Source organism: Danio rerio, chromosome 8 (assembly GCF_052040795.2).
Source record: "Danio rerio strain M-AB ecotype USA chromosome 8, GRCz13ab, whole genome shotgun sequence".
Lineage (NCBI taxonomy): Eukaryota > Metazoa > Chordata > Actinopteri > Cypriniformes > Danionidae > Danio > Danio rerio.
This window is the reverse complement of record NC_141028.1, coordinates 35,704,025-35,727,500: the sequence shown is the minus strand read 5'-3', so window position 1 is coordinate 35,727,500 and position 23,476 is coordinate 35,704,025. Positions and strand designations below refer to the sequence as shown.

Below are 23,476 nucleotides of genomic sequence, written 5' to 3'. Positions count from 1 at the left end.
GACAGTGAAAATTCAGCATCACATCAGCATAGCAAATACATACATTCACACACATATAAACATACTTTTCAGTGCTCAGCATACTATAAATAATTACACCCTTCCAAATCTATCATAGTTTTAATCGGAAGCTATACAATATTATATTTGTGCATATACATTAGATTAGTCAGTACTGAAGCCAAATCTGGAGCTTACCTAACAAAATAGCTTACGATAACAGTCCAAAAACTAGTAGACCCAAATTTATGTTATAGAAAAATATTAAATACAAATTAAAAAAAAGAAGAAAGGTCAAGAGAACCAAAAGAAAAAAAAATGAAAAATGTAATTGAAATTTTGTAGTTTGTAATTTTTTTGCAATATTTTGCTTGAATTTAAACTATATTATCTTTCAATTTCTAAATATGTTTGGTGACTAAAATATTATTTTAATTAACAAATCTGTTTAATAAATATGTTTTGTTTATGCACCAAAATACATTACATATATTTACTAAGAAATGAAAAAAAAGTATTCATTTTCAAAATGGGGTGTACTTAATTATGCTGACTACTTTACATGCATACATGCACGCCTACTTATTGAAGTTTTCTTTGTAGATGATTATTATAATTATTATTATTATTAAAACTAATAGCTGAATGTAGATGTCCTCAATGAATGAATGAATAAGTTGTTTATCATTTGCCTGCATACAGTATCAAGGCAATGTTTAATTCACAGGTAAATGCTCATGATAGGTGATGCAGAAATGCAATATGTCATGCAAAATTAGTTCAGAGAGAATAAGTTTCAGGAGGGAAGGCAGACGAAAAAAAAAAAGGAAAAGATGACAAGAGGGAGGTTTTATCTTCCAGCCTCCTCTTAATTACATTTCGCACACTGTAGTGCCACAATAGCCCTGTGTAACCTTTGGAGGCTGGGCCTTTTTAATAATGCAAAGTATACATTTTCATATCTGTTTTTTTTTTTCAGCGCTCTCCCCATTTATTAATTTGCCGCACATAATAAAACAAAAGGATGGAAGTAATGAGCTTCTTTGCTGAGGCAGGCAGAACACAATGCATTCAGAGCGTCAAAACACAGTGTAGTAAAGTGTCTGGAAGTCACACGTTTCACCAGGGAGGAGGACGAATTAGTGGATGGATTAGCAGGAGTGTGATCTTAAGCCTCACAGACTAGTTTGGGGCTCAGAGATGCACATGGTGTTTTAATATCATGTGGAAATTCTAACCATTGAAGCGCTGATATAATTTACTTTATATATAGACAACAACATCTGCTTATTTGAACAAAAAAAATCAATCAATCAAGTACTTAAATCATCAATAAACAACCAAATAATAATAATAACAACAAAGGGTGCAGTCGCCTCACAGCAAGGTCTCTGGTTCGAGCCTAGGCTGGGTCAGTTAGCATTTTTGTGTGGAGTTTGTATGTTCTCCCCGTGTTCACGTGGGTTTCATCTGGGTGCTTGGGTTTTCCCCAGGAATCCAAAGACATGTGGTAGGTGAATTGGGTAAGCTAAATTGTCCATGGTGTATGTGTGTGATTTAGTGTGTATGGATGTTTTCCAGTGATGGGTTGCAGCTGGAAGGGCATCCGCTGCGTAAAACATATGCTGGATAAGTTGGCAGTTTATTCTGCTGAGGTAACTACAGGTTAATAAAGGGACTAAGCTTAGAAGAAAATGAATGAATTAACAATAACAGATGTGCGGCTCAAAGGTTAGCACTAACAGCAAGAAGGTTGTTGGTTCGAGTCCCTGATAGGCAATTTAGCATTTCTGTGTGGAGTTTGCATGTTCTTCCCGTGTTCGCATATGTTTCCAGTCCAAAGATGTGAGGTACAGGTCTATTGGGTAAACAAAAATTGATCTTTATCAGTGTATCGAGTGTGTATGAATGTGAGGTTGCTTAATCGAGTCCCGGCTGGGCCAGGTGACATTTCTGTGTGGAGTTAGTATTTCTGTGTGCATGTTTTTCCCAGGTTGGCGTGGGTTTCCTGCAGGTGCTCCAGTTTCCCCTACGGTCCAAAGGCATGCGCAATAGGCGCATTGAATAGACTAAACTGTACAAAGTATATGAGTGTGGATGTAAATGAGTGTGGGTGTTACCCAGTATTGGGTTATACCTAAAAGGGCGTCCGCTATGTAAAGCATATGCTGGAATAGTTGGCGGTTCATTCCACTGTGGTGACCTCTCAAACAGTGACTAAACCAAAGGAAAATGAATGAATGAAAATATAATGTGTTAAGTCTATAGTGTCAATTGTTTTGTGTACATCTGCATTTTTTATTTTATATGGATTTTTATTTATTTATTTATTTTAGAAAACCCAAAGCAGAAACAGCAAAAAATACCACAGATTATGTCTGGCCCAACCTATTACAGTGATTAGTTGTAACTGAATACAAAAACATATAATTTGGGTTGTCAGATTTTAAATATTAAGCACTTGAAATTTAATTATTCTGCCTTTTTAAAACCTGCATTTTATAGTTACTTTTTATTTGATTACATTCTGAAAAAACTATAGATTTATATAAATATCATGTCTTATGTTTACATATTATGTCTTCATCATATGAAATGGCATTCACTCGTTTCTAAAAAAAAAAAAAAAATCCTGACCAAAAAATAAATAAAATATCTTTCAAACCTGGAAGGCTTTGACTATACAGTGTCATTTTTTTATTGTGTAATTTATAATCAGTAATATAATACAATTTCTAACTTAATCCATACAAATTTGAACAAAAGTACACTGTAAAACCCAAAAAGTTAAAGTAACTCAAACTGTTTGAGAAAACCGATTGCTACAAACCTTTTGAGTTAAACTAATCTATATAAGTACAGTGAACTTCTTTTTAAATGAGTAGAATTAACTTTCTGTGAATGTTGAGTTAACTACACATTTCATTTGATAAAGTTGACTTTTGGGTTTTACAGTGTGTGCTTCGTTGGTCAATCCGATTAAAATAAAGCAACCTTAAAGTCTGTAAATTGTTACTTAGAGAGTAATAATGTGCAAAAAAAAAATATTGTTACATTCTATTTTCACACAGTCCTTCCTTTCTTTTTTAACCAAAAAGTTAGTATTTATATATGAATGAATCTTTGTGTTATTTACAGACATGTTCTCACGGCTCCAAGCTCCTCAATAGGCTTTGATTGATGCAAAGTGTAAATGTTGCCCATCAGCTCTGTTCTTCTTTCAGTGGGACGCAGCCATAAAAAGACATCTGTTGTTGAAGCGTACAGGAGCCCGATGAGACCACGCTTCTTTAATTAACCAGGCCTTCTCTAAAGCGCCACCAGAGAGATGAGTGATCTTTGTAAGACACCGGCGATATTTAATATCTGATTAAAATCAGCCTCTCGATAAGATTTTACAACGAGGCACTTAAGAGTACAGTAAATGTGAAGCTCTTTAATGTGGATTATACTTTTTCATTTACCTAGATGGTGATTAATATGCTGTCAATGTTAACCTTGGCAAATGTCATGTGGTTTCTGCAAATTGTCTGCTCTTCTTTGCCCTTTGAAGTATTGAACTTTGCCATTGAAACTCTCTACTCTCATTTAGTATTATCTTCTTCTGTCATATTGTATAGTGCAGATACTTGTAACATGAAATTGTGCTTAAAGTATATTATGTTCATCCAAAAATCTAAATTATGTCAACTTCTCAGCCTCAACATGATCCTAGATCTGCTCATAACCAGATCATGTAGCTGATAGCAACCAAACACTTTTCGTCTTAGTTTTTTTTGGAGCATTGAAAAAGATTCTTGGACTTTTTTTTATGTCTGCATTTATGTGTGTTCTGCAGTATTGTAATTCTGTTATTCAGAATCTAAAAAATAGATAAACCAGATTAAAATTAGTTCAAAGATAATAGGAAAGTCTCTTGAGAAATTGTAGTCATGTGTTGAATAATGAATCTATACTGTTAACTTTCAATTTAGAATCCCGAGTGTTATTCATTTATTTTCTTTTTGGCTTAGTCCCTTTTATTAATCTGAGGTCGCCACAGTGGAATGAACCGCCAATCCCAAGTTTTAATAAAGTGAAAAAAAGTTACAAAATAAATAAATTTGTACATCAGGCTGTCTTGGAGATGAAAAAAGTGTGAAATTGTTATTATTATTCATTTATATTAGTCTTGTCTCTTGTCTTATATTAGTCTTGTCTGTTATGCAAGAAAAATCTTAGATGCAAGTCTGACCAGTTTTTGTATTGTATTGCACGATATCTTCTCTTGTGTTCAACAGAATAAGCAAACTCATAGTGAATGCATGTAGGTGATCCAAATAAATGATAATCTATAAACAAACTAGTTGTACCAAATGGAATAGAATAGGTCATGGAATAGAATCAGCTAAAATACACCTGTATGACGATGACACAATAAAATATACAGCGGCACATTCTTTAAACCAAGCTGTACAGCATTTAAAGATTCCTTTTCAAGTATTAGAGTGTACGTTGCAAAATTTAAAATTGGTTTAAATTCAAAAAAGACTAAATACATGATTTTTAGCGTGGCCGCACTTAAGTTAATAGACCAGACAATTACAACTCTGAACGGTGTTCAAATAGAAAGAGTTAGCTTCTAAATATCTAGGTATTTGAATTGATGAGAGATTAGCCTTTGATATACACATTGACAAGTTACTGAAAAAGCTTAGGCCAAAATTAGGTTATTTATACCGGTCAAAAAATAGTTTTCCATATAAAACCCGCAAAAAATTAGTAGAGAGTACATTTCTATAATGGATTATGGTGATCATCTTTATATGCACGCAGCCGCTACTCTACTAAAAAAACTTTTCTGTTTATCATGCAGCAAAACGCTTTGTCACAGGTGCAGACTCACTGACGCATCACTGTATTTTTTAGGATTCCTTAGACTGGTCATCTTTATATCAAACGAGAAAATTACATCTGTATTTATTTATTTTAAAGGCTCTTTTAGGTAAATTACCATCGTATATTTCTAATTTATTAACATTTCACAACAACAACCAACAACCACTAGATCTGGTTCATGTATTCGTCTAACAGTTCCCAGGGTACTATCAGAACTTGGTAAACATGCTTTTTTCGTTTACGCTGGCTTGGAATGACCTGCAAAATCAGCTCAATCTTGACACACTTCCGACTCTGAGTACTTTTAAACATCTTTTAGACAACATCTTAAAGGACACCTTTAATTGCTTTTTATGAGCTGATGTTTTTATGAATTTGTGTTTTTGTAATTTTGTGGTATTATTTTTGTGATTTTTATATGAAACTTTATGTGTTGCCTGCCATCTTGACCAGGTCTCACTGGAAGAAGAGACAGTACTGTCTCAATGTGATCTCCTGGCTAAATAAAGGAAATGATGATGAAATGATGGTGCAAAAAAATGTCTATTTTTATTTTGAATAGTTTTCCCTAAACAGTTCTTCATTCATTCATCAGTTTTCAACTTAGTCCCTGATATATCATGACCCGCCAAATACTTTTTAAAATTATTAGTTTAATTGGTAGGGTTTTATCTGTAGGGTTTAATATGGAGTCGGCCCACCCTTTGAACTTATAATAGCTTTTCTTTGAAGAGTTTCCATAATATAAGAGTGTGTTTTTGGAATATTTGACATTTCTTCTAGAAGCACATTTGTGAGATTAGGCACTCATGAGGCCTGGTTCACAGTCTCTGCTGTAATTCATTCCTAAAGGTGTTCAGTCGGGTTGAGGTGCAGGCCAGTCAAAATCATTCACACTAAACTCACTCACCTTGTTTGCTTTTAGTCCGGTTGGAACAGGAAACAGGAATGACCCTTGCCTAAATTGTAAGCACAAAGTTGGCATCATGACATTGTCCAAAATGTCTGGGTACACTGAAGCATCCGAAATTCCTCTTACTGGAAATAAGGAGCCAAGCCATTGAAAAACAACCCCACATCATAACCCCCCTCCACCAATGGAGTCAGGCAAGCACTGTTCTTCTGGCAACCTCCAAACCCATCATCAAACTCATCCATCAGATTGCCAGACAGAGAAGCATGATTGGTCACTCCAGAGAACACATATCCACTGCTCTATAGACCAGTGGTGGCGTGCTTTACATCACTTCAATGAAGGTCTCTAGTTCTTGAGCTAATCTGAAGTCCACCTAATATTTGGAGGTCTGTAGCTATATTTGCTCTCAATTGCTTCCACTGTGTTATAATGCTTTTAATAGGTGACTGGAATAGATAGTAGTGAGGAAGTTTTATAAATGTACCTACTGCACAAGTGGCAATCTATAATATGTGAATTTGGTGAGCTCCTGGGAATGACCCATAGACTCTTTTCACATTTCTGGGTTTCTTAGTAGTGGAAGGCTTCATGGTTGGATAAACTTTGACCGCAGTGAATAGAAGAATACAACAACAAAAAATGTTTTACATTCCTATTTGCTGGAGTAATAAAAGAAAAACTCAATGGTATTATCAAGACTTTCATAAATTGTGTAAGACTAATGACGGCAGCCAGAGGAGAGAATTATAACAAATTTACTCTCAGCCCCATGGACGTTGCATCAGAAACACCTCGCATTTAGAAACACAAAAGCTGTATTTTTTATTTTTATTTTTTGTAATTTGGCGCAAAGATGATGTAATACATTCCTAAATGCGTATAATTGTTCATACGTTTTTTTTTTTATCAAAATATTAAAAACTTTCAAAAATTAAAAAGATTATTATGATCATTAAACGTGTCATAGCAGTCCTGTGAAAAGGGTCCATTCTTTCACAAAAGGTTTGTAGAAGAAGTTTCCATGCCTGCGTGCTTGATTTTATACTCTTGTGGCCAAGGAAGTGAAGGAACTGAAGTGCATAAATCTTTTGCCAATACCAATTTTTGGACTTTATATTTATCAAATAATCATGTAGCATGGTTTCCACAAAAAATGTTAACAGCAAAATTCTTTTTAAACTTCATTAGTGATACAAATAGGTTCTTGAGCATAGATGCTAAAAAGCAAAAAAAAAAAAACACATGCAGATTACAAACAGATACATAGACAGACAGACAGATGGATGGATGGATGGATTCTTTTTTTTCTCTTTTTTGCAGTTTTTTGCCTTATTTTGTATTATGACATTTAAATACTGCATTTTAGTAACATTTTAAGCCCTATTTGTTGCTGAATTAGCTTGTCGAATGGTCATCATAACCATATGATATGCCAAAATATTTCCTTAAGATTTAAAATAAGAAAATGTGAAATAATACTTATTTTTAAAATATATATTAATTACATCATATATCATTTGGAAAAAAAATAGAAATCTGTTAAAGTTTTTAATTAAAAACTGTAGCCCATTGTCATTTATTAGACAAATAACAAACTGGCCAACACATTCAAGTGTCCTCACTCCTCAGTCAGAATTTGGCCAATTTTTTTAGATTTACAAGATTAACAATTTTTCTAGCCTCTATTGTCAAAAAAATAAATTTTAAAGTTCATGGATTACAGCAATATCCAAATTAGTATTCAACTCAATTTCAATATGGGCTGCTTTTGGTAATTCACACCTTTTTTTTTTTTTTTTTTTTTGGTCAGTTTTGTTTCAAGATTAAGGTCCAAGAGTTAAAATACAAATGACCTGTAAAATGTTTTCTCTGTTTAAAAACAATGCAATAGCAAAAGATGACTTTTCTTACATCAGATAAAATTTAAATATTATTCAAATATAAATATTTGTAAGCATAGGCCTAAGGATAGTGCTTGGTCTTAAGCCATTTTCAATGGATTGTTTTCACTATTTATGATGGTATAACAGTCAAAATAGGACAAATAAGCTCATGCATGGAACAAATACTGTACCCGGTCTTCCGAACCATCCGAACCCCCGCTGGCTACAGGCCTGCATTTTATCTATATGTCTTTCTGTGCATGGGTTCATTTTGACAACACTGTCATTTGTATGCAAAAGTTTTCAAAATGTTTTTAGTATATTGTTTTCGAGTAAACCTACTTGTAAAGTTTTTACAAATTCTAGTCTAAATCAATAGATTGCTGTCTATAAACTGCAAATTGCGTCACAATGAAGGGATTATGGTTTGAATTAACCGATCATTTTTCATTAAATGCCATGTTAATATCTGTATACATTTAAAGAGTGCTGGGTAAATAAATGTTCAAGATGCATATTTCAGTTAAAAGTGATGGTAAATCTGTGCCTCTTTCTGCAAATAAAATATGCAGTTGACACAAATGAGCTGTGGCAGCCGCTACAGGGGCTTTTTAATTGAATGATTATTGTATTAAATAGTTGTTTTTAATGGAGCGTGTTCTTCCCCAATTACTTCCACTTAAAGGACCTGAACTCTTGGCAGGTCCACTAAACCACAGACCCAGAACCACAGCAAGTGTGTCTGTATGTGTGTGTGTGTGTGTGTGTGTGTGTGTGTGTGTGTGTGTGTGTGTGTGTGTGTGTGTGCGCGCATGTGGGGGGCCACAGCTGTCCCTTTTAGCCAAAACCCACAGTGTGCTCCTGTTTTTATGTTTGCGTGTGTGTGTGTTTGTGTGTGCATGTAACGCACATGCGTGAGATGCCAGCTTGTGCGTATGTGGCGTGATGTGAGGATAGATGCAGTCTTACAGCTATCGCTCCTAATCCCTGACACCCAGCATCTGCTTCTTATCTCAATGGCTCATCCCTAATTGAATGAATAACCCTTCATAGCGCTCTGATCAGATAAGGGAGCATCTACGCTGAGATTATGATCATCTTTTTAAACTCATAGTGAGAAACTGGGCTGAGGATGAAACTGTGATTAACATCCCATGATGTTCTTGGTTTGATCTCACTCTAGTAGTGGGTTTGGGCTAGTCCGTGTGAGTCTGAAAGAAAGTCTGCACATATATTACATGTCTCTCTCCCTTGAATCAAATGTGACTTAAAACAGGATATAGATAGATAGATAGATAGATAGATAGATAGATAGATAGATAGATAGATAGATAGATAGATAGATAGATAGATAGATAGATAGATAAGTATCCATTTAGAGTGATTGGTTTAAAGTTTTAAAAAGTATTGCCAATTTTTAGGATTAATTGTAGATGAAAATATGTTTAGGTCACTACTGCACGTGCCAAATATGCAAGGATTAATCTACGAATAAGATAATACTGAATCGCTTTGATGACAGACTTTGGTTAAGGAATTTTAGAAAGACATTTAAAATATTTTGGTATGTGTTCAGTCTGCTGGTTTATCCATTAAAGATGCGGTATGTAGGTGTGACACCCATTGGTTGAACTAGGCATTACATTCCTGGATCAAAACGAATGCAAGCGCAGGTTGCCAGATTGAGGAGCGAGTCTGATGATCGACCCTAAAAGCTGACTTAAATCGTGTTCTAAATAAAAGCAACGGCACGCAACAGAGGGAATATTCTCTATATTAAAAGGAGCTTTTGTTCTAACCAACATCCCAAATTGATATTTTAGATTTTTTTTTTTTTTTTTGCGGCTGAACAACAGAAAACTAGATAATGATCACCTTGCGTTGTTTATTCAGTGTTAAATGCTAACAGTGTGAGTTTGAATACCATTTTACATGACATTTATTGCCATACTACTGAAAGCAGCATCAGATGGTTTACCTCAGATCTTGGAAAAAAAAATAAACCGCTTGAAACTTTAGAACTGTGACATAATGCAAACCCAATACATAGTGATTCTGCATGTACATTTAATAACGTTAAAAGTTTAATATGTATTAGAGTATAAACCATACCATTTCGTGAGTAAGTGCATATTCTGTGCTTCTGAAACACTGTATTTACATTAGTCGTGTTTCGCCTGGTGCAAACAGCCAAAATGCTTATCAGTGCAAATCTCGTCATTTAGCTTGTTGTGAGGACACATGGTTACAATGTAACCTGCTCACCTATTTACGCTCGTAATATTTATATTATTTGCTAATTAATAACCTCATATAGAACTCTGAATCTGCCTCTCATTTCAGAGTCTGCTACTGTCCACTGGAAGTTGCATTTTGGTCACAGATGCAAGGTTCAAGAGCCCTTCTGAATAAATGAATCGAATGTGTTTTTTTTTTTTTCAACAAGGCAACCTGGGTTGCTGAAATATAATTGGCTAAACTAGCAGTAGGCGGGCAAAAGAGTCAAAACGAAGACAGACGTTCCAGCAAGGAAAACCCATTTTCAAAGCAAAATATCCAACACAATCTCACAGCAATTCGTAACTTTTTTTGATTTAGTGGCTAATTCGTATGAATTCGTATGATCTATTACGTACAATTTAGTACGATTTGCTCATCCCCCAATGACAGTTGGGTTTAGGGGGTGAGGTTAGGTGACACGCCTCCTTTTTAAAATTGTACATTTCCGTATGACTGAACTCATACAAATTAGCCACTAAACTGTCAAAACATAAAATACTTACGTTTTCTCGTGAGATCATGCTGGAATATCTGACTTCAGCATTGTTTTTTCAGATAAACAAGAATGTTCACTTGCGCATGTTTCTTAAATATCTGCAAACATATAGTATTTTTATGCTTTAGAAGAATTGCCTTAAATGCTGTCCCATCGTGCCCATTTTTGTTATCACATACTTTAAAACAAAATCATATGAATTTTTTTATGTTTATGCTGGAATTTATTTGGTTATTGTGTTTCTATCATAGTTTTTTCACATTGTTTACTTAGCGGACAAAAGTTTATTCCATGCGTAAGTTCTTTATAGACCTAATCTTTCAAAATCCATACCCATCTTGGTATTTCAATTTAGTATTTGTAAATGATGAAAATAGGGAACATAGTAATTTAGTGGTTATTGTGGATATGGATTAAAATAATTAGTTTCAGTGTCATGTAAGTTTCCTAAACCGGAAGTATATTTTCAAACACTGTAAATAGTTTCCAAAAAAAAGAAAACAGAGTGAATTTTGCACAATAGTTCCATTTTAAGATACTCATCAGACGACTGATCTCTATAAACAATCCTGACAGACACCCAAGAGACTCTCCGCCACCCTTTTCCTCTCATCCACTCTCTGTAAAGCAGGAAACACTGATCCATAAAGCCTCCAGAGTGCAGTAGCTCTCCAACACAGGTATAGTCTGTCTGCATGGGAGCGCACGCTTGAGGAGAGACCCCTGCGCGAAATTAAATTCTCCAGTTGGATGGCTGGGCCGTCCTCATCCTCGCCCCCCGCTCTGCTCCGCCGAGCCGTCCCTTCATTATTCCCACCGCCCGTAACTGAGTGAGCGCTTCACTCCGCACCCGTCCTGTGTGTTTAATGCCAGCTCAGCTGCTTCAGGCCTGACTGTGGGCCTGTCAGTCCCCAGTCCAACAGTCTGCATTACCGTTCCTTCACTTCATTTATTCTTGTCTCACACACAGGGTGTCGTGCCATTCCTTGCCTTTCCTATGCAGATCCATACCGCTTGTATCAAAGATTGTTTTATATATTCTACTTTTCTTTTTTTACATGAATACACAAATATAGAAAAAGAAAATGTATAAACTAATAAATATACTTATTAGTTTATATAAAGTTTACTTAACATAAATACATTAGTATATATAAATGTATATTTAAATTTATTAATTTGCTTGACAGGGTGTTTAAGAATAGCTTTTCAGCCAGTATCCTGAAGCTAAAATAAATAATAATGCAGTACTACTTAAATCTTAAATGATCATTTTGACATTTTTACAAAAACCACGAGGGGCACGGTCGAATGCCTTCACCAAGTACACAAAACACATGTGGACTAGCTGTGCATACTCCCATGAACCCTCGAGCACCCTGTTGAGAGTATAGAGCTGGTCCAGTGTACCACGGCCTGGACAAAAAACCACATTGTTCCTCTTGGATCCTAGGGTCAACCATCGGCCGGATCCTTCTCTCAGTACCCAGTTATAGACTTTCCCAGGGATGTTGAGGAGTCTAATCACCCTAAAGTTGGAGCACACCCTCTGGTCCTCCTTCTTAAAAATGGGAAGCACCACCCCAGTTGCTCAGTCCAGAGGTAATGTCTCTGACCTCCATGCGATTATTGTAGAGACGTGTCAGCGAGGACAGGGGATGAATCTCATCCACTCCGGCTGCTTTGCCACTGCGGAGCTTGCAAACTTCCTTAGTGACCTCAGCTTGGGTGATGGGTGAGTCCACCCCTGCAACCCCCGGCCTCAGTGTCGATGTACAGCTGTTTTCCCTTCCTGAAGCATTGGACGGTTTGCCAGAATCTCTTTGGGGCTGACCGATAGTCTTCCTCCATGGTTTCCCCGAACTCTTCCGAGGTCCAAGTTTTTGCTTCCGCAACCGCTCAGGCTGCAGTGCGCTTGTCTTGCCGGTACCCATCAGCTGCCTCAGGAGTCATGCAAGCCAACCAAGCCCTGTAGGACTCTTCCTTTAGCTTGACGGCATCTCTTACTTCCTGTGTCCACCACCGGATTTGTGGTTTGCCACCTCGACAAGCACCACAGACCTTACGGCCACAGCATCTCACGGCCACGTCAACAATGGACTCGGAGAACATGGACCACTCGGTTTCAATGTCTCCTGCCTCCCTCTGGATCTGGTCAAAACTCTTCCGGAGGTGAAAGTTAAAAATCTCTCTGACTTGAGGTTCAGCCAGATGTTCACAGAGGACCCTCACAATACGTTTGGGCCTGCCACGTCTGTCCAGCTCCAAATTTTCAAATCCAGTGTGTTTTCAACTATTAAGAAGCATTTAAAACACATTTTATTTATTGATATTTTAGCATAAATCTTGTTCTTGTTTCTTTCACTTACAGTATGTTTAACTTACAAATACCAATCACGTAAAAATTATCAGTTTAGTTATTTTAAAAGTACGTCATCCAAATTGATAAAAATTGTATAGGCCATTAGAATACTTAAACCTTATCTGTAAGCCTATTTGTTTATTTTTATTATTGTTAATTTTTTTTTGAGTGTAAAACAATTATCAACATAACTTTTCCAGAAAATAATTATTCTCTATTACAACTCAAATTTCATAAACATACCTAAAAAGCCTAAACATCCAATGGTAAATCAGACTATAGAGAAATACAAAAGAAATGCTATACAGTTCCATTCTCACAATAGGTCAACCCCTGCGAATCAGAATGCAGAGCGCCATTAAAGAGACGACAGGAAATATTGCGAAAGAGAGCAGCGAACACGATCAGCAGGTCACATCTTCGATAAAGTTTCAGCTTCTATTGTTGTTTGATTGTATCTCCGTCAGCTGATTGTTGAGTGTCGTCCTCTTGCAGGAACTTCTTTTGTAAACATGAGCAGAGCCTCCAGACTCTGAGATAAAGTCTCTCTGCTTGAGAGCGCTGCACGATTGAGTGTTGTTGGGCTTGGAGATGCAGACTGTCTGCCATTGTCGAAGCCGCGGTTTACACTTGACCTCGCGAGCATTTGGAGCGCATTACTATTCCACAGGAGTGTGGAGCCTGCCCTTTTTCTCTGCTCTTCCTGTTACCTGCGGCTCTGTGAAATGTAAATAAGTAAATCCACTCTTTCTGTGAGGATGGAGATAATACCCTGTTTCTGAATAATCACACGGGAGGCTTCCTGCGCTGAGTCTCACTCACTTACAGATGTTGCAGGTGAAGTCAAGCAAAAGGGTACAAGAGTGAGTCAGAGTAATGCTTTCAAAAGCCACTGACCAACGAACAGACGGAGAGATGTAGAGGAATGAGATGTTGATGATGACAATCACTGAGGTTTAGAAAGAAGAAGAGCGTTTGGATTTGAGTTTAAAAAAAATAGCATTATATATTTCTTTATTGGCAATATCTCCAAAAGTATATAAAGAATGTTTGTAAATTTGCATAACAAATAATACTTCACCAATGAAAATTTAGAAAAACAAAAAAAAAAAAAAAAAAAAAAATATATATATATATATATATATATATATATATATATATATATATATGTATGTATGTATGTATGTATGTATGTATATATATATATATATATATATATATATATATATATATATATATATATATATATATATATATATATGTAAACACTCACCGGCCACTTTATTAGGTACACCTGTCTTACTGCTTGTTTCTAATCAACCGATCACAAGGCAACAACTCAAAGCATTTAGGTATATAGACATCAAGACGATCTGCTGCAGTTCAAACTGAGCATCAGAATGGGGAAGAAAGGTGATTTAAGTGACTTTGATTGTGGCATGGTTGTTGGTGCCAGACGGGCTGGTCTGAGTATTTCAGAAACTGCTGATATGCTGGGATTTTCAAGCACAACCATCTCTAGGGTTTACAGAGAAAAAGAGAAAATATCCAGTGAGCGGCAGTTCTGTGGGTGCAAATGACTTGTTGAGGCCAGAGGTTAGAGGAAAATGGCCAGACTGGTTCCAGCTGATAGAAAGGCAACAGTAACTCAGTTAACCACTCGTTACAACCGAGGTATGAAGAAGAGCATCTCTGAATTCACAACACGCCGAATTATGAGGTGGATGGCAGAAGACCACACTGGGTGCCACTCCTGTCAGCTAAGAACAGGAAACTGAGGCTACAATTCACAGTCTCACCAAAATTGGACAATAGAAGATTGGAAAAATGTTGCCTGCTCTGATGGGTTGATTTCTGCTACAACAATCAGATAGTAGGGTCAGAATTTGCTGTCAACAACATGAAAGCATGGATCCATCATTCCAGCAGGATAATATAAATAGAGCGAATAATCTCAGACTGGTTTCTTGAACTTGACTATAAGTTCACTGTACTCAAATGGCCTCCAAAGTCACCAGAGCACAATCCAATAGAGCACCTTTGGAATGTGGTGGAACTGGAATATGTGAGGAATATTTCCAGTATCTTGTTGAATCTATGCCACAAAGGATTAAAGCTGTTCTGAAGGCAAAAGGGGGTCTAGGCCGGTACTAGTAAGGTGTACCTAATATAATGGCCAATAAGTGTTGTTATTACTAAACAACTATGTAGTTAAATACAAAATGACAAGTCCTGTGAAATTTTCATTGGTAACTGGCAACTGGTAAAATATTCTGTACTGTAATCATGCCAAAGACAAAATAATATAACTATTAGGAATAAGTTATTTATGACAAAGTCTGCCTAATCAATGGTATGCGCATATGTAGATATGTTTGAGATATGTTTGTCATTGTTTTATATTGTTAAGCAATCATAGAGTATGAATCACCAATACCATTGAATTATTTAAATCAGATGATAATATATAGTAAAAAAAAGATTATTTGATGTGCTTCATTCATTAAATAAGCTCACTTTCAGTGGAGGGACATGTATCTCTCAGCATTTATCTAAAGTGTCTTAATTCTCTTAAATAACAAGATAATTTCCATTTTGGGATGAACCAACCAATATTTTCAATATTAACAGTATTCCACAATATTACTCTTTTATACAAACACATGTAAGATTGATTATATTGTGAATGACTTCTTTTAGAAACATTAAAAAAAATCATAGCTGAACTTTTCAGCAATGGTACATATTCAGTTATTTCCACAAGAAGGAGCAACCGCAGTTTCTTGTTTTCAAAGGAATCGCCCCATGTTTCATTTGCAACAGCAGCGACGTTCAGGCTAATTGTCCATGTGTCGTGGTGAGACAGGCTCCCCAGGAGTGACAAACACACCTCTCCTGCATTCCCTTAATTGCCATCATAGATATGAGACATGAAGGAAGAAAATGGCTAAAAACACTGAGGAGATCAATAGGACACAATGCGCCATGCCTCCATATGTTTTGCTTAGGAAACATACAAATCCTATTGTTCTCAAAAAAATGAACACCCCCCACCTCACCACCAAATAAATAAATTAAAGAAAAAGACAAAAGCCACCAGAAGAAGAAAGCCAAAGAAAAACGAGCGTTCGTAGGTCGTTAAACACCTCACACCCCCACTCTCACACCCTCTGTGTAACCAAAAAGCTATTGATAGCAATGGAACAAAATGCTTTTCGATGTGACAATTGATTGCTTTTTGAGGCAGCTGCTGGTTGATTTCATAATTGGTATAATTTTTCACAAGTACATGAATGTCATGCGGCAGAAAGCCTCAGAATCGTGGCCCTAATGCAGTGCCCTTTAGTTCAACCTAAAGATCAATAATGTATTAAAACCAAGTGCGTATTAAAATAATAGAGGACTATTGCCAGGCTTTAGACAAGAAAAAATATGGAAGAGAAATGAGGCTGATATATGGAAGTCAAGCGCTGTTCACTGAGGAGACGAAATAAATAGTCAACATTGTGCTTGAAATTGGTAAAAGCTACAGAAATTATTGGTACACTTTCAGAAATAAAGGTACAAGTTCTGTCACTAGGGTGGTAGCTTTTCAAAAGGTATCTTTAAGGTTCACTTTTATATCTTTAAAGTAATATGAGGTATTTGTACTTTTTAAGTATTAATATGTACCTTTAAGGACCTGTTACGATCAAAAAAGTATCTTTTGAAAAGGTAGCTACCACCCTAGTGACAGATTTTGTATCTTTATTTCTGAGAGTGTATGTCATACCAGATGTAGAACAAAAAATGTGTTTTTTTGTGGCATATATTGTTTTTTAGTACTATTATTCAGAGTTATGAAAGTGTTAGCATTTTCAAGCTAGCACTTTTAGCTTTGAGTTTCAGCCATCACATGAATACAGGACTGTGCCAGAAAATGGGAATATCGAGGGAAAGTCCATTTATTTCAATAATTAGTTTCAAAAAGTGAAACTTGTATATTAGTTCACTAAACTCAAAGTGATATATCTCAAGTCTTTGTTTCCATTTCAATGACTGTGGATTAAAGATTTAATAAAAAGCCCAAATCCAGTATTCCACAAAATTAGAATATTTTATGTGACCAATAAAAAAAAAAATATCTTAAACACATGTTGGCCTTTTGAAAAGTGTCTTAATGCTCTTTATTATGTCCTCAGTACTTTTTGGGGCCTCCTTTTGCACTAATTACAGCATCAGGGCGGTTGAGGTGTTATGAGAGCCTAAGTTGCTTTGATATTTGCCTTCGTAGCTCCACCTCACCGCCTATGTTTTAAATCGTAAAATAGAACACATTTCACAACGTCACAGTTTTTACTGTATTTTGGATCAAATAAGTGATCAAATTGATGGATGTGAAAGCAGGTTATTTGTAATTTTTGAAAGTAAATATAAATTCAAAAATAAATAAATTTAATCAGCAATACTGATATACTAATTAGGGAGTAAACCAAAGAAAAAATGAATGCATGTTTTTTTTCCAAACAAACAAAACAGCAAAATAGTGCAACGATTTTTTGATTTTAATGTAATCTCGTTATAACATTTGTGTTTGAAATTGACAAACTAAAAGCTACAGAAATATATATATATATAGAAAAGGGTGGAGTGCAGTTTAAATAAATGTTTTAGTTAGAGCACGGATCACCAAACTTGTTCCTGGAGGTCCGGTGTACTGCAGAATTTAACTCCAACCCTAATCAAACACACCTGAACAAGCTAATCAAGGTCTTACTAGTATACTTGAAACACCCAGGCAAGTGTGTTATGGCAAGATGGAGCTAAACTCCTTGAGCTAAACCTCCAGGAACGAGATAGGTGACCCCTGAGTTAGAGTAGCATTTTTAGGCTAACAGCCTGTCTGCTTACATTGTGTTTCATTCATCAAAAACATACTACTTCTAAAGAAAAATAAAATACTTTTTCTTAAATCTCTTTTTTAAACTTTAAACAGTGGTGTGAAGTGAAAGTTATAGCAACAATTTGTGTTTCAAACCAGGTGGAGCAAGCTAAGATGACTTTTGAAGTTCTTCATTGTTTCGCTAACACTTATGCCGCAGTCACATATATAAGCAATATTCTTATGTACTGCACTGCAAAAAGGGGAGGGATTAAACAAGATGATTAGACATGAAAAAAGAGCGATTGGTCCATATTTTAAATTTCTGTATAGAGAGGTCATGTTGTGATCATGGTTTGGTCTTACGTGATGCGATTTCGCAGGTCAGAGATCACCAAGCTTGAACTTTCAAACTCAGCAAACTGTGAAACTTAACGCTCAAGCTTGCTTTTCTGGTCTGCCACATTTGCAGCTGTATTAATGGAAGTCTATGGGGTAAAAAGTGCAGTGTGACCGCTGCTTTAACCTGCCAGTTATCCAAATGCTAACAATTTTCTATTAGATCTGTTTTTGATGGAAACTTTGTGTTTTTTTGTTTTGTTTTTTTGTAATAAAAAATGTAAAAGATTTTAATGTGCCTTTGAAGTCACAACTACTGTACAGAAAAGTATTCAAGAAAGAAATGGCAAAGAAAATAGTCCCTCGCTAAGCATTATGATGACAGTGTTATGATAGTTTTGTTGCAAGGCTACTTCGATGCTTACCTCTTACAAAATGACAGGCGACCGTATGTGACAGAGAATCTGAGGCAGCGAAAAGTGAACCTGTGACTAAGTACCTAAGCGACATCCTGTTGTTCCGACTCAAGGCAATAAGCACACTTGACGCAAACATGACATGCAAACATCAGCCAACTTCAGGACGAATCATCACTCTCTTGGGAAGTGGACAGGATTTGATGCTACTATTTGCATGTAATGTACCAAACAATGTGGACTACATAGAATTACAAGAAATACCCCACACCTGAACAAAATCAGAGACACTTTTCAATATCCCCTATTTCTCCCCCTACATTTTTTTTATTATATTTTTTTTGTGGTATCCCATTGCTTTGAAGTGCTCCTGCGTCTTTTCAACAGTCAGCTCTGCATTTGATCATAGTTTGATAACCTGACACATCTGATTCATTTTATTAAAGCGATACAATTCTTCTGAAAGGTCTTCAAAATCTCTCGACATCCAGCGTCGGTGAGGGAGAATGATACGCACAATGCTGCGTTCTGAGTTAAGCATATAAAAAAAAGAAAAGAAACATCCTGCCAAGTGCCTCACAAGTGAAATTAATTTGTAAAGTTTCTTCACAGAGCTCCGAGACAGATGATTCCTTTTGAAAGTCATTATATTCCTGTGCTGTCTGGAGATTTTGTCAAAGAGAAGAGAAAATGGCATGATTTTTTGGGCTTTTTTATCTTTTCCTTTTCTTTCGTCTTGCTTGTAGACATGTGCTTTGAGTGTGTGTGTGTGTGTGTGTGTGTGTGTGTGTGTGTGTGTGTGTGTGTGTGTGTGTGTGTGTTTCACATGAAACATAGAGAAAGTAAACAAATTATATTGTTTTAGCTCACTGCAGACAAAGATAAAATTTGTTAAATTTGATTGTGAAAAATGGGTGTTCATTTAAGCTGCTTTTTATCATTTTTTAAGTCATGCTGTAATTGTCCTTGTCATCTACAGTTGAAGTAATAATTATTAGCCCCCTTTGAATTTTCTTTTTCTTTTTTAAATATTTCTCAAATGATGTTTAACAGAGCAAGGGATTTTTCACAGTATGTCTGATAATATTTTCCTTCTGGATAAAGTCTTATTTGTTTTATTTTGGTTAGAATAAAAGCTGTTTTTAATTTTTTTTAAATTTTAAAAAAAAAATTTAAATTTTCAAATTTATTAGCCCCTTTAATCTATATATTTTTTTGATAGTCTACAGAACAAACTATCATTATACAATAACTTGCCTAATTACCCTAACCTGCCTAGTTAACCTAATGAATCTAGTTAAGCCTTTAAATGTCACTTTAAGCTGAATACTAGTGTCTTGAAAAAATCAATAATAGTGCGAAATAGCCTACTGTAACGTGCAATTATATAAAATAAATAAATGCAACATAAATGAACACATACAGACCCTTACAGTCTCTGATATGTTACCAGTTACAAAAAAAGCTACACATAACATACATATAGTCCTTATTTGGGTTCAAAAACAACGCAATATGGTGCTCACAGTCAGAGCAAACCTCTCATCTGTATATTTAATCTACATCAGCACATGTAACCTCCTGTTAGAAAGTCATTCCGTCATTCCCAGTTCATAATAGTCCAAATTACAGTGATAATAGTTAAACATGGCAGTTTGTTCAAGTTTTAAGTTGCTGAAAGAATCATTTGCTTGTTTGCTTTTTCCAGCTTTTACTTTTTGTCGTGCTTTACTCATGCGTTTGTTCGTTTCTGAAAGGATCAGATGTCAGAAGCACTTCAATAATCACACTCTCAATATTATTATTAGCTCAAGAAGTTTGTTATTTCAAATATAGACGTGCAGCAAGCTCACGCAAGAAAGCAAAAGTATTTGCGCTTCAGATGACCTTGTAAAAAAACTACGGGGCACAGGGTATATTCTGCTCTTCTTGGCTTTTTGTGGCTGTTCATCAAGACGACTACAAGGTTTGTTTAAGCTAGGTTCGACCATGGCTCAATGTTATATGTATGATATATTATTACAGTGTTATGTCTCGGTTGTGTATTTAAAACATGGCCGCATCTTTGTTTTCATTCTGGCTTGTTGCACAAGCGAGTGATATATCTCTGTAAACCAATAGCATTTATATGCGCGTCTAGCTACGCCTTTTGGTATCCTTTTGTTGTGCTAGGTTCACTTTGCAAAGGGTACTTAAAGGGTACCTAAAACATGGTACAGTACAGTTCGGTTGGGTACCTTTTGACAGTGGAAACGGCTATAAAAGTGTACCAAACTGACAGTGGAAACGGGCCATATATGTTTGTACAACAGTTCTGTCTGGTTCTCGAATCTCATTGGCTGATAGCCGTGAGAAAGTAATATCAGCACAATTGTTCAGCCTCTTCACCCTTGTGTTACTCTGCCCACATGAGTGACAAGCAGATTTGTTTGACAAATATTGCAGCTGTTGGACAACATAATGTACCATAGTAATATAGTAGTGTTTGCTTTACTTTCATTTTTGTGAAATACTGGGAAATCACATTGTTTGGTTTTATGATCTTAAAATGTGAGCAAAATCATCTGTGTGTGTGCGCGCATGTGTGTGTGTGTGTGTGTGTGCGTGCGTGCGTGCGTGCGTGCATATTTTAGAGATGTGAACCTACACTGGTCTCACGGTTCGGTTACGATTATCATGCCATCGATTCAGTTCAATTCAACATCGACGATGCTTTCCATACATAGTGTTATATTTTGGGGGGTGGCTATAACAAATTGTCTGTATAAACACACACACATACATGGACACACAGCACCACACTGTCTCTCATTCACACACATTCACAAACATAGACAACACCAAACACAAACACACGCATACACACACACACACGCCAACCACGCTCTGCTTGCTCGCTCGGGAGCGATATTGTGAGACCGCCCACTCCTGTTAAAATTAGACCAGAGTCACCGACCACTCCTGCGCATTATTCGGAAATTGTGCACAGTTTATGCATTTTTAAGTAGTTGGCGGCTGGAGTGTTGTAAGTACCCGCACTCTCCTCCCTCCCATATATTAGGGAATATATATATTAGGGATGTCAAAATTTATTGTTTCTTCGGTGTGTGTGTGTGTGTGTGTGTGTGTGTGTGTGTGTGTATATTTATATATATATATATATATATATATATATATATATATATATATATATATATATATATATATATATATATATATATTTATATATATGCTCTTAAAAACATAATAAAAGTCCTTGTTAATATTATTAGTAATTATTAGTATGTTTGAATGTACACTTTTTTTTATTGTGTTTATAATTTGATGTATTGTCTATTATGAGCTTGTTAATTTTTTTTGGAGCTCAACACTGCTGAACAGTCTCCACTAATTTGAGCTGAATTTAATACATTTTTACTCAATCCATACTTGTTGAATTTAATTATTAACATTGCTTGTAATATGTTACCTTAATTTTATTGCATTGATATGCACTATGCAGTGTTATTTTTTAGATCTGATGAACAGGCTCCACACATTTTATGTTACAGTAAATCAAAATAAAAACATTGAGTAGTTTTCATTAACATTGTGTTGGTTTTTCTGTTCAATTAGATTCATAATTTAGTTTAAAATTTGCTAATTTCTTTAAGTACTGTTTGTGGCTACTCATTTTAAATGATTAATTTTAAATAAGCTAATTCAATTCATTGTTACTCAATGCAAATATGTTGAATTTCAAATCTTTCAAATCTTCCATTTATGTCTAAAATACTAGAAAAAGTTGTTTCCACTCAATTATGCTCTTTTCTGCAGACGAACAATATTTTTGAAGTGTTTCAGTCAGGTTTCAGGGCTCACCACAGTACAGAAACCGCCTTAGTGAAAATAACCAACGATTTACTCTTAGCTGCTGACCGAGGGTGCGTCTCGCTATTAGTTTTACTCGATCTTAGTGCGGCATTTGATACCATAGACCACAATATCCTCATAAATCGCTTAAAGTCTACAGGTGTCCAGGGACAGGCTCTACAATGGTTTAAGTCATACTTAACTGACCGCTACCAGTTTGTGAATCTTAATGGACAGCCTTCACAAATCTGCCCAGTAAAGTATGGGGTGCCTCAAGGATCAGTTTTAGGCCCTTTACTGTTTACAATTTATATGCTACCTCTGGGAGACATTATTAGAAGACATGGGATCAGCTTTCACTGCTATGCAGATGATACTCAATTATATATTTCAACTAAACCTGACGAGACGTCTGAACTTTCTAAACTAACTGAGTGTTTCAAAGACATCAAAGACTGGATGACCAACAATTTTCTTCTCTTAAACTCAGACAAAACAGAATTATTACTTATTGGGCCTAAATCTTGCACACAGCAGATCTCGCAACTCAATTTACAATTAGAAGGATACAAAGTTAGCTTTAGCTCTAATATAAAAGATCTGGGTGTCATATTTGACAGCAATCTAACTTTTAAAAACCATATATCCCATGTCACTAAAACTGCCTTCTTTCATCTGAGAAATATCGCTAAATTACAAAATATGCTATCCATCTCAGATGCAGAAAAGCTAGTCCATGCTTTTATGACTTCGAGACTGGATTACTGTAATGCTCTATTTGCTGGCTGCCCAGCATCCTCTATTAACAAACTTCAATTAGTACAAAATGCAGCAGCCAGAGTTCTGACCAGGTCTAGAAAATATGATCATATCAGCCCAATTTTATCCTCCTTACACTGGCTGCCTGTTAAGTTTCGTATTGAATTTAAAATATTACTTCTCACCTATAAAGCTCTAAATAATCTAGCTCCTGTTTATCTAACCAACCTTCTGTCTCGCTACAAACCAACTCGCTCTTTAAGATCTCAAAATTCAGGGCTTCTGGTAGTACCTAGAATAGCAAAATCAAGTAAAGGAGGTCGAGCCTTCTCTTTCATGGCTCCTACACTCTGGAATAGCCTTCCTGATAACGTCCGAGGCTCAGACACACTCTCCCAGTTCAAAACTAGATTAAAGACCTATCTGTTTAGTAA

General features: G+C 35.8%; 1 long non-coding RNA gene across 2 annotated transcripts in view; it reads left to right on the top strand.

Annotated features, from left to right (window-relative positions):
* The window catches only part of LOC147835721 (uncharacterized), a 57,146-nt gene that overhangs the window by 19,391 nt on the left and 14,279 nt on the right, over nt 1-23,476 (top strand). Inside the window, exon 4 of one of the 2 annotated variants that reach the window (XR_015498213.1) lies at nt 3,225-3,965. The exons of the other annotated variant lie outside the window; for it this stretch is intronic. This is a non-coding gene — a long non-coding RNA (uncharacterized LOC147835721). Of the gene's footprint in view, nt 1-3,224; nt 3,966-23,476 lie in introns of those variants that run through there. 2 annotated transcript variants of the gene reach the window in all.